This window comes from Olea europaea, chromosome 13 (assembly GCF_002742605.1).
Source record: "Olea europaea var. sylvestris chromosome 13, O_europaea_v1, whole genome shotgun sequence".
Lineage (NCBI taxonomy): Eukaryota > Viridiplantae > Streptophyta > Magnoliopsida > Lamiales > Oleaceae > Olea > Olea europaea.
The window spans coordinates 14,750,886-14,763,474 of NC_036249.1; the positions used below are offsets into that span (position 1 = coordinate 14,750,886).

At 33.6% G+C, this 12,589-nt stretch overlaps 1 pseudogene; it reads left to right on the forward strand.

The window, feature by feature from the left end:
* The first annotated feature begins 992 nt into the window (after positions 1–992).
* Positions 993–8,333, forward strand: LOC111407695 (annotated as a pseudogene).
* Positions 8,334–12,589: the final 4,256 nt, after the last annotated feature.

The window sequence follows — 12,589 nt, forward strand, 5'->3', positions numbered from 1 at the left end:
AGTTCAGTACGGAGTACAAATATCTGTAAAAGTAACAAAGATACTACAAGAACTTTACCTATGTGAACTTTGAGGTGGTGCCGCCTCATTTGAGAGTTGGAGTTTTCTATCTTTAAAAGTTCAATGAAATAGGATTAGTGCAAGACCATATTAGCACTAAATGAATTTGAGGAACTAGTGAAAAACTTAACAGTTGTCTGTGTGATTTCATTGGTATTGTCACAAAGAATAACTGGTTCAAGGCACACTAGCCACCTGAAATTCTGCTAATACTTTATGAGATTTACACTATGAATAGATTCAAATCGAAAGATATATAATTCTTATGCATAAGTATTGATATTTGATTATGTGATTAATACAGATTTTGAACGAGTGAAGGATTGTTGAAATTTATTTGTTGTTCAAAATCAAGAAAAAAATATTCATGTCATTTTTCTCTTTACTTTATACTTAAAATGTGTCAAATTTGGGTTGTATTTTTTACACTGTACGTGTTTACAATTGAAATGTGTCGAGGAATACGTACTAGAATCCAATGAGAGGAGACAAACTGCCGTAAATACATCTCACCTAATGTTTACCGCCTTTGCAAATTTTACAGCATATATATTACAAACATTCTCACAACTACTTATTTTTGGTTTTTTATTACCAACTATGTCGTGTCAAATATATGTTGTTTTTCCATTGACAAGCTCAAAGATAGGAAATACTTGTTTAGGTAGAAACTGTAAATTCTTTCGTGATCATTGAATACTATGCCTTAATAAGTTAAATATTTAATATTATGTTAACAATGTTTACAACAAAGATGAATTCGATGGAGAAAATAGTTGTATGCATTTTAGACAAAGGAAATTTTAACAACCAAACATAGTTTATTTCAATGCCTTACAAATGTCGAACACCATTTGGTTATTGAACTTAAATACCTAACATAATCTTGATCAGATACCAATGTCATCTATAGTAATCATTCAAATTCCTAGTTCATGCTATTACTAGAGATAAAAGAAGTATTTTAGTTGATTGTGGAAATGTACAGATATCACGCTTGTGTTCCTGTAATATTATTACTATAAATAAAATTGAAAGAAAGTATGTACTAAGATTTTCAAGAGGTCAACAGTTGTGGCCATCTCTCTCTGTCTATTTAACCGTCAAACTCGACCATGATCACCCCTCCAACAAGCTCAAACTCATTCAATTTCTCAAGTTTCCTTCTTCTTATATTTATTGTATTACAAACAAAATGGTTGTGCCTTCTCCAACTCCACTCCGAAGCAAAATAACTCGAGCAATTGGAATTCCAGTTATAGATCTCAGTCTCGAGAGGTCTAAACTTTCTGAATTACTAGTAAAAGCTTGCGAAGAGTTCGGTTTCTTCTAGGTAATAAATCATGGAGTTCCCAAAGAAATAATTTCTAGAGTTGAAAATGAAGGCCGATCAGAAATGCAACAGGCTGGACTGCCTGCTATCTTCTGGTTATGGCTGCAAGAATATTAGATTCACTAGAGACAAGGGCGAACGATATATTCTTCTTGAAGCCAATCCTCAATCCATTTTCCAGAGATCTATCTCCATCTCCACCAATCCTCAAAACTTCAGGTACCCATGATTTCTATCAAATGAAATGACAACTGTTTTAGGTCAACATAGATAATTAGGTGTTGAATATGTAGCAAAGAATGTAAGGAAATAAACATATTTTATTTTATTTTAAACTAAGTTACAATAAAATATATTTAACAGTATCCAGAACTTTAAACAATTATTTAATACTACAATAATTACTTATCACCAGTGTGGTTAGTTTATGCATTGTGATTTTCTCCCTCAAAAAGCATTCCAGTTTCTCCTCTTGGAGACAATAAATTTTTTCTTGATCATTGATTCTTCATGCACACTTGTCAAAACATTCTTTTCCAACTTGTATATTAAAAAATATTCGATGTTATGAGTGAGTTGATAAAAAATTGTCACATTTTAGACTTGACTTTTTACGGATGAGATAATGATGAATTTGCTGACTTCATAATTTTCGCGTTTAATATGCCACGTATAGAAAATATAATGTAGAAAATTTTAGGTACTTGAGTTTTGATGGCGCTGTACGATTTTTGAAATTTGGGTGAGATTTACACGTGTGTTAAGGTTGGAAATTCTTTGTCAACGTTGTCAACTTGTCATAGATATATAGAGAAGGGATGAATACATGAAAATTGTGGTCAAATAGTTTGATGTGCAAGCCTTAAAAAGTAGGAAGTTTCAATATGTAGGTCCAAAAGCAACATTACACCGGAAAAAAGTAAAGAAAATTACTGATGCCCCTTTGGAGTTGAATAAATGTCTCTTATGCATACAATATCCATTCTCATTATTTATTTATTTTTGAATATTTCAACAACTTTGGGAGAAGTGATCTTCTTGTTGACCATTAAATAGAATTGCTGGGTGTCCACGTCAACATTCTGCCTTAGGCAAAGTATGCTTTTCTGATATAATTTCATTCAACTATAGTGACACAAGAAAGTGGCTCTCTATATCTTTCCAATTTGGTTCTTATCTTAACCTTTTCTTGCTGGTTAACATATATCATCACAACCCAAAGTAAAAGATAAGTCACTTTCAATGATGTTGCAATATATGGATGCACTTTGATTGAGTCCTCCCCATTTTTTCTTTGAATTCACCACTTGCATTTCAGTTTAGAACTACGTGTTCAAACATATAAAATTTGCACCTTTCTTATTATGATATGTTTCTTGCTCTTTGAGTCTTGTACTCTTCAAAAATCATTGGAGCATGTCAACAAATCTATTATTATTTATTATGACAAGGAAGCCCAGTGTCAAAAGTGTGCTAAAAATGAAATAAGTTGTTGGGGATCCTAGGAGTTCAAACAACCAAACCAACAATCAACAAAACCAGATTCAAGGCAAAAACAAAGAAAAAACGGGAATGGAAAAATACAACCCTTTTTTGTTCAGAAATCTGTCCAGCTTCTTCTTCTTCGTTTCAGCAGCTTCTTCTTCCTTTTATGGGTGTTTTTTCAGGCTCAGGAACAACCTCCATGCTATGCCAATTGCCTTCCAAAGAGAGAGGGGAAAAACCAATGAAGAACCACCACCCTTTTGCTAAAACGAGAGCTCCACCTTTCTGCTGGAATGAAAGAGACCGAGAGCTCCTCTTTCTGCTGCTGCTGCTGGGAATTACTGAGACTGAGAGCTGCCCCCTTATTCAAATATAAAATGGTAGAGTGTACATAATGAAGGGGTAGGAAGAAGACCATGCCTCTGCCAAATGAAGGGAAGACCTTATTGTGTCAACCTCACTCCCATCAACTCACAACATTAGGTGGTGGGGTTAGGTGAACCATATCTTCACATTCTTCACCTTGGTTCTCCTAACACTCTCTCTTGGTTGCGAATTTGCACATGGAAGAACTGTTCATCATCATCGCCCACCACCTGCAAGAAAAATTAACCAGTGTCAATGTGTAATAAAGATAAGCACAATCTAAATTTACTTGCAGGTAGAATTTTTGTTCCCATATCAGAGGGATTCCTATCAGTGTGAATTTTAACAAGATTAACTTCACCTTGAGACAGTTTCTCACGTATAAAATGATACTTTACCTCAATATGTTTAGTTCTTTCATGGTAAACAGGATTTTTACAAAGCAATAAAGCACTTTGACTATCAGTAAACATAACAGGTGTATCATGCATGAAGTTCAATTCTTTTAAAATTCCTTTTAACCAAATACAATTTTTTTTAGAGCTTCGGTTATAGCTACATATTCAGCTTCAGTGTTGGATAGTGTAACCAAAGGTTGCAATTGAGATTTTCAAGTTATGCAATTGTCTCCAAGAGTAAAGAAATAGTCTGTAGTTGATTTTCTACTACCTTTGTAACTAGCAAAGTCAACATCTACATAAACCTTAAGGGTTAAAGATTTCAGTTCTTCTCTAATACACTAGACCCAAATTTAATGTCTCAACAATATATCTCAAAACCATTTCATTCTAGCCCAATGGTGCTTACCAGGGTTGGTGGTGTGTTGTCGTAGGCAACCAAAAATAAAACATATAATCCTAGAAATCTAGGTAATAGTGCGAGTAAGGATCGTTCACACAAAAAGTGTCTAATCTAACTTTATGCTATGTAAACAATGAAGAAGGTTTTTTATTATAACACAACCAATCTAAAGAAAATAACTAATAAGCAATGCTAATTGACGGATCGAAATAAATAAAAAGAACAAACCTTGATCTAAGTTAACATCCACCGTCAAAAGTTCACAACTGATCATTGATCCATATATAAATATCAATTCATATTTTTAGCATTCATCATTGGAATTAATTTCCTATCTATCCTTAATTGTAGTTAATTAGAAAACAAGCGATCCAATTAACCTTAATTACTAGACAACCTAAGAAATGTGCTAAGGTTTAATCTAATAACAGCCCTAAGAATTAGAGAGATCGATGAATATAAATAATACAAGCACAAGTGGTTATATTTGATCTACTCATACGTTCGTCCCAAGATTTAACAATTTCTAACGCAACAAGCCATTAAATCCTAGTTACTTCACTAGTTAAATGAATCAAACAATTACGGATTTGATATTAATCAATCAACAGATTGTAGCATATAATAAATTAGTAGGCCTCCAAGTAATTAAACACAACAATTATGAAAATACATGTAGAAGAATATTCAATACTCAAAACATGAATTAAACAATGAAAATAATTTAGATCTCACAGTTTAATTTGTCTCGAGGCTTCAGTTTCCTTTGACTAAGTACAAGAATTAACCAGACACGAAAATTGAAAGTCTCAAAGAGAGGAGAAGGTGATGGGAGGCGTGTGTCCTTCTTTTGGACGGTCATAGGGTTTAAAAAAAGGTTCTTGAATTGTTTCCATAAAAGTTTTAATCAAATAAGGAAACCAAAATTTTTTGACTGAAATTGTACTATGCAACCGCATAGTATATTTCGATGAGACCGCATAGTTCAACTAAAATCACCCCTTCAATTCTATGAAGATACATGTTACTCAACTTACAACATTTATGTTTTAGCCCTCAAACACGTTTTCTCATTTCTTGACCTTTTTTTGTCATTTCTTCTTTTTCCAACACTTCATGTCTTCAACAAATTGGTCATTAACTCTTTCACATCCTTGTTTATGCTTCCGGGTCATCTTTCAACTATTTGCACTTTGGTCCCTAAACTTTAGTTTTCTTCCATTTTGGTCATTTTCCACTTGTCTATCCTAATTTTCGCTACATTCATCAATTTGCATCCTAAATCAAAATACAAGAATAATGAGTACATTTAGGCACCAAATAATTATAAAAGCATACATATTAAGAGAGGAATAATATAACATTTTACATTCTCATCAAATTCTCCTACTTAACTTTCGTTCATCCTCAAGCAAAATTCAAATTTACTTCACCAAAAACATCAAGGTTGCAATGCTATCGACATAAAACAACCAAACTCTTTAAAATACATAATATATCATGAATAAACATGATCAGACAACACATAATTACTTAGTAAGCATTTTCTTTCGAAAATGGAGTAAACTAAACATGCAGAACCTTATGGAAATAAGTACTCGACTCTCATGTGTTTAAAGGGTATGTGTTTTGCTCAAATTCATTTCAATGGAAATGATCTACCATATGCTTTCATATCTTCTCACTTGCCACCATTTAGATCACCTGCATAACACGAATCACAAGGACTTTTCAAGGGTTGTAAGGTGGCTTTGGCATAAGGTGGGAAGTATTTGAGAATGTAGCTCAAAAGCCATCGAAACTAATGGAGCAAAAAAAAAAATGTAACAACTCAAACTCAAATACGTGTAATACATGCATAACCAATCACTCCACTCACAATTTCTTTGATTTGCATCTATCTCATTTAATGCTAGGAGAAAATGTGAATATAGATAGTTTGTAACATTAAAAACTATTTCTTCCATCACTTCCTTTTTCCTTTCTTTTTTTCGTTGTTTTTTTCTTTTTCTTTCACTCAAAACATTACATCGACAATGGAACTTATGAATTGAAAAAAAAATCTCAATATCTTATATTCTTCTTCGGAACCTATTTGACTCAAGCAATTAAGCCTGCGGGCTTTCTCATAACCTGGTGCCTATAGTCAACTGACTTGGATTAATTGGCCTAAAGTTCGCTACAAGGTCATCTTAGTTAGTTAATGGAAAAAGACCTACACTTAAGATGTAAAATATGATGAGCTTAAAAAATATTGAAGGATATGTATAAAATTTATATATGATCAAAGTTAGGGGAAGAAAAGAAAATATCCACACAAAATGAGCTTTGATTTAAATGTTCTAATGTGCTTTAAATGGTTTAACTATCATAAATAGAGGAATAAACTTATTAACAGTGATGCTTAGCATGTCCATTCTCACAAAATTAAGGTTTGGAGTTTTGCTTAGCAAGGATTAGTGACACTTTACAAACATGGGTCACTTATATAATTTACTCCATGTTAACTTGGACTGAGTATGTGGAAAGGTTTACTGATCATTGATTATTCTTGTTCATGCTATCAACTGCATATTTTGAGTTATTGTATTGATGTTAAAAATTTTGATATTGATCATTTCGTCATTTGTGACAAAAAAATGGGAGAGTAATTATTTCGATAGGGGATAAAGACTATATCAATATCATCTATAACATTATATCTTTATACCTTGAAAGAGAATTGCATGTTGGGGGAGATTGATTAGAGTTTCCAATAAGGAGATATTGATTATTTTCATTGCATTCCATATCATAATGTATAGCTGTTTGAGCTTTTGATGTTTTGTAATACTAATGTTTTGGCTGATGTGTTTGATTGACATTAGTATTACTTCTCATTTAGCATTCTTATGTATGATCATGTGCCTAAATTGCTATATTTTTTGTATCAAGTGCTTCTACAGTTGGTATTTGAGGAGCCGCCGCCGCCGGTCACGCGCCCCACCACAGGGTGAGCCTCCTCCTGCTGGTCATGGTTCCATGGTCCATTTCGCCGGAAAGTCAATCGGTTGGCCGGAAATCAAGTTTTTCAGATTCGGTTAGAATGTGAAAATGGTGATTTCTTGCTGGTTTTTGATCGATTTTTGGACTAATATCACTCCTCCTAGCTCTGATACCAGTTTGTTGGGGATCCTAGGAGTTCAAACAACCAAACCAACAATCAACAAAACCAGATTCAAGGCAAAAACAAAGAAAAAACGGGAATGGAAAAATACAACCCTTTTTTGTTCAGAAATCTGTCCAGCTTCTTCTTCTTCGTTTCAGCAGCTTCTTCTTCCTTTTATGGGTGTTTTTTCAGGCTCAGGAACAACCTCCATGCTATGCCAATTGCCTTCCAAAGAGAGAGGGGAAAAACCAATGAAGAACCACCACCCTTTTGCTAAAACGAGAGCTCCACCTTTCTGCTGGAATGAAAGAGACCGAGAGCTCCTCTTTCTGCTGCTGCTGCTGGGAATTACTGAGACTGAGAGCTGCCCCCTTATTCAAATATAAAATGGTAGAGTGTACATAATGAAGGGGTAGGAAGAAGACCATGCCTCTGCCAAATGAAGGGAAGACCTTATTGTGTCAACCTCACTCCCATCAACTCACAACATTAGGTGGTGGGGTTAGGTGAACCATATCTTCACATAAGTCAATGGACTAATAAATAATTCCACAATGAAAAAAAGAAAAGTTTTTGGAGAGTGTGACAGCTTGTTTGAGAATATGTTGATACTAAATTTGGTTATACCAATTGTCCTGGTTATATTAAACATGGTAAGAGGATGTCAAAGTTGATACTAAATTTGGGGTAACCAATTGTCCTCGTTTTACTAAACATAGTAAAAAGACGTCAAAAATGTTATGATTTTGTTCTCACATTTTGTGTTTGTGTTACATTTGCAGTAGTGCTGTGAATGATTACATACAAGCAACTAGAAATCTGGCATGCGAGATTCTTGATTTAGTGGCTGAAGGGCTATGGATGGAAGATAAATCCATTTTTAGTCAACTCATTGGGGATGTAAATAATGATTCATGCTTCAGAATTAATCACTCTCCTTCAGTCAATATGTTCAGCATCCAAATTGTTTGAGCATTCAAAGACCCGTATAGGATTTGGAGAGCATTCCGATCCTCAGATATTAACAATTTTGAGATCAAATGACATTGGTGGCCTTTAGATTTGTTCGCGAGATGGTTTATGGATCCCTATTCCCCTTGACTCCAATCAATTTTGCATCTTTGTGACGATATCTTTCAGGTTAATACAATGCTCTATGCTTCGAGCAAATGCAATTTACTGTTAACTTCTTATTGTTTACACGAATTGTACTTGGATTGTGAAATGTAGGTTTTCACAAATGGAAGATTTGAAAGCGTAAGACATAGGGTAGTTGCAAGTGCAATTAAACCTAGATTGTCAATGATGTATTTTGCAGCGCCTTCCCTAGATGAAAAGATATCCCCTATGCCACAAATGGTCTTGTTGCAAAATCGAGCTCTCTATCAGTCTTTTACTTGGAGAGAATATAAGACAAGTATATATTCCTTACAGTTGGCTGACCACCGTCTTGATCTATTTACAAACCAAGAGAGTTGATTTAACAGGATTTTGTAATCTGTTACTAAGTGCTAGAGTAGGCCATTTAGGGTTGCACATTCATGTAACTGGTAACAAGTTGCACAATGTTTATAAGGTGATGATATATGTGTAAATGTGTGAAATAATATTTGTTTTCTTTGCTAAAATAGTACATGTTAACATGATATAATAGTATTGAAGAAGATCAATAGTACTAGCTATTTTTATATAATGATAGAAATACCCAATATAACCTAATTCCCAGTAAAACTTAAAGTATGAGAATTAAGATTCTAACACTCACTACAAGAAATATGAGTTTTACCAACCAAAAAAAGGTCGTCAAAAGTTCAATATTAGCTAGTAAAACCATTCATTGACTAGAAAGTGTTGGTCGGAAGTTGATCGCCAAAAGCTAGCCAACAAAAGTTTTCACTGACTAGAGTACATATTAGTTAGGAAACGTAGAGTTTTTACTTACCAAAGTCATGTTAGTCCGAAGTCACAAAACAATGGTCACAATCAAAAGCCTATAGCAAAGTAAATGCAAGGTTAAATAATAAGACAGATGTGTGTGTGTGTATGAATTAGTTTTACATGATAAAATAATAATTTGATTATTTTATGCTTCTATCTGAGTTGAGAATCATCTTAGTTTAGCAGCCACCGCTTTGAATTCTACTATGCAATTTTTGGCCCGATATCGGATCAAGAATGGGCTCTTGATCACCAAAGGAAATTGCCTCTAGTTCTTGAAAGACCTTGACAATGCTCTTCCAAATTAAAATGTGGTAGATGTGATTGGATATCTTTTATTCTTATCATTCCATGTCAAGCCTGCCATGTCAATGTGCATCCACTGAACCTTCTTACCAACAAACTACAGAAAAATAATTACATGTCAGATATCTCAACGACTACATACCACAAATCATCTTTAGTGGATCATAAAAGATATGGATTAAAGTACAAAGACAAGTAATGCCAACGTTTATTTTTACATGCAAGTATAACATGTCACATTCAACAATTGTCATCAAAGTAGTGTTTGATAACCTCCAATTTCATGGAAAATGAAAATTCATTTCCACCTTTTGCCAAAAATGAGTGTTTGATAGGTAAAAAATTCTAGGGAACTCATTTTCCATGATTCTTGCCACCTAAGCAATTTTCTCACTTTTCCTTGAATTGGAATTCTAATTCCGATTTACTGTAGCAGAATTTTATTTTCAATATTTATTTATTATTTTTTTTGGGCAATGGAAACAAATTCTAAGAATAATTGTAAAGAAATATTTTTCTTTAATTGGCAATTTCCATGTAAAACAAAGCCAAATGAATACCAAAAGATAGATGATTTTCTTTATTTTTATTTATTTATTTTTGGGTTGGCAATGGAAACAAATTTTATCCCCAATACTAGTAAAATATATCCCTCTAATTGATAATTTTCATGTAAAACAAAGTCAAATGAACACCAAAAAACACTTTTATTTCAACGTTTTACACTAGAAAAATTATACCAATCAAACATAATAATTTACAATTTTCAGGAAAATAATTTCTAGCAATTCAATTCCATCTTTACAATCAAATGGACCCTAAATTTGTTTATGCCATAACAATGAGCAATAAATCCATAATAAAATCCACTATCTTCATTCTCCCAGTTAATATTACTCAACTCTTCCATCAAGCTTCTAATTCCTCCTCTCTAACTTTCAATCTGACCCCACGTCTAGCGCCTTCATCATCCCTGTCAATATTTCTCGACTCTTCCATCAAGCTTTTCAAGTTCAGATCTACCCTAGCAAAATAATCTTTGTTCCTCTTCTCCCAGTCATTCTTAATAAAAAGTTATTTCTTGTTAGTTTTTTAAAGTAGTGGACCCCTTGAAATTTGTAGTTTTACTACAAATCTCTAGCCAATTCCAGAAAACCTTAATGTTTGGGGAATATATTTTCAAGTCTAAAAGCTCTCCTCAAAACACCACCATCAGAGAACAAGGGGAAGCAATCAAACACTAAGTCGGGTAAACAAAAGTGGATAGAGTGAAGGAACATCTCTTTCTAATAAGAGGAAAATAAGAAACGATAATTGCTAGCATATATAGAAGGGATTTTCCCATTAGTTAGTATTAAGATGATCATTTCCTCAAATTTTCAATTTTTAGTTACCATCACAAACCAATTTCTTCAATTCCCTTTCCTTTCTAGGATCAAGTGAGAACCCTTCTGCTTTCTCCTTAACAAATGCTGACCACATATAGAAGTCTCAATTAGTTCAATAAGGTGCTCACATACAATTTGAGGATACAATGCTAAAATAAAATATGTTGTCTTTAAAGGGCATTCGGCACACAAAACATTTGAGAAGCAGAAAGCCACTTCAGTTTTGATTCTAAATTAGGGCAAAATTCCTAGGCAGTTCAACTCCATAACTGTTTGCAAACTCTAAGGAAATATGCTTGATTATAAGCACCACATCTAGTTATATAACCTACAAGGAATCTATACATAACTATACCTAAAACATATCAGGTGTCTTGACAAATTCAACTATGGAGCAAACTGCTTCTTCTTTGGCTTCACTCATGGATAGTTCATCTTTACCAGAAAAAGTCGCCAGATATTAGACAAGAAATTTAAAAGAACCTTTTGGGGAGTTGAAATTGTTGCATAATTCATCCAAAAAAAAAAAACCAACTATTAGGTCCAGATCGAAATTATTTTGTGGTTTTCACGTTTAAAAATAATTGCAGAAATAATAAAAGATCAACACAAGAATTTTTCGCCCCAAAAAGGGGCCGGATGTTCAGCCTTTAGGCCTAATCACCCGTTGAGCATCTGTAACACAGATAGAGCTCAAGATCCTCTAAGAAGAACCAAGAAATGTTACAAATGTACGAAGAAACAGAATGTTTCTTCGATATATCTCTCTAGCCTCTTTACTATAGGAAATCACAAAGATCAACCTCTACCATAAACGCATTCAACTCTCATTTACATAACATATGAAAGACTCACCACTAAGATGAAGATCGAATTTACAGAGAGAAAGAATTCATCAAACTCTAACTGCACTCAGAGAATGGGAAAAGTCAGAGAGAGAGAGAGTTACGAAGCTTCTACACGAATAAAGAGCTAAAACAAAGTTAAAATATCTGGTCAACCAAAAGACGTGATCCAAGGGTTGAGGATTAGCCACGTTTACGGCTGATACTCATTCTTTTGAGACATTAAAAGCGTGTTTTACAAAAAGTGCGATTTCTTTGTGACCCCGTCCATACTCAATGGGCCAAAAGTTTGTGAGGTAGCCCAAAAGAAATTAGTTTAACATTCTCTACCTTGCTGAACAATTCTTTTGGGGCTTGATAGTGGACCTTGTACTTCTACATATGATTACTTCCTTTGCTCTAAGTTTCTGTAAAAACAAAAAAAAAAAAATTCAGTTAGAACATATACTACAAATTGTGCTCAAAGAATCTGGATGCCACTTCCTCAAGTGATATTAAGGATCTTCAAGCAAGTTTTGAATTTATTTAAAGGTAATACCTTTGTCCCCAGATATGAAGGATTGTATTCTAAAGGTATTTTTATCAGTTTAATCATACATTTTCTGCTATATTTCTTACAAAATGATACTTTATATCTATGTGCTTGGTCCTGTCATGATATACAGGATTCCTACTTAAATGTATGGCACTTTGATTATCAGTATAAATCCTTACAGAATCATTAATGAAACTTATTTCATTTAATAAGCCTCTTACCCAAATTGCTTCTTTCACAGCATCACATGCAGCTATATATTTAGCTTCAGTAGAGGACAAGGCAATCAGTTTTTGTAATTGTGACTTCCAACTAATACAACCATCACACAAAGTGAAAATGCATGCATATGTGGATCTTCTTTTATCTAAGCCACCAGCAAAG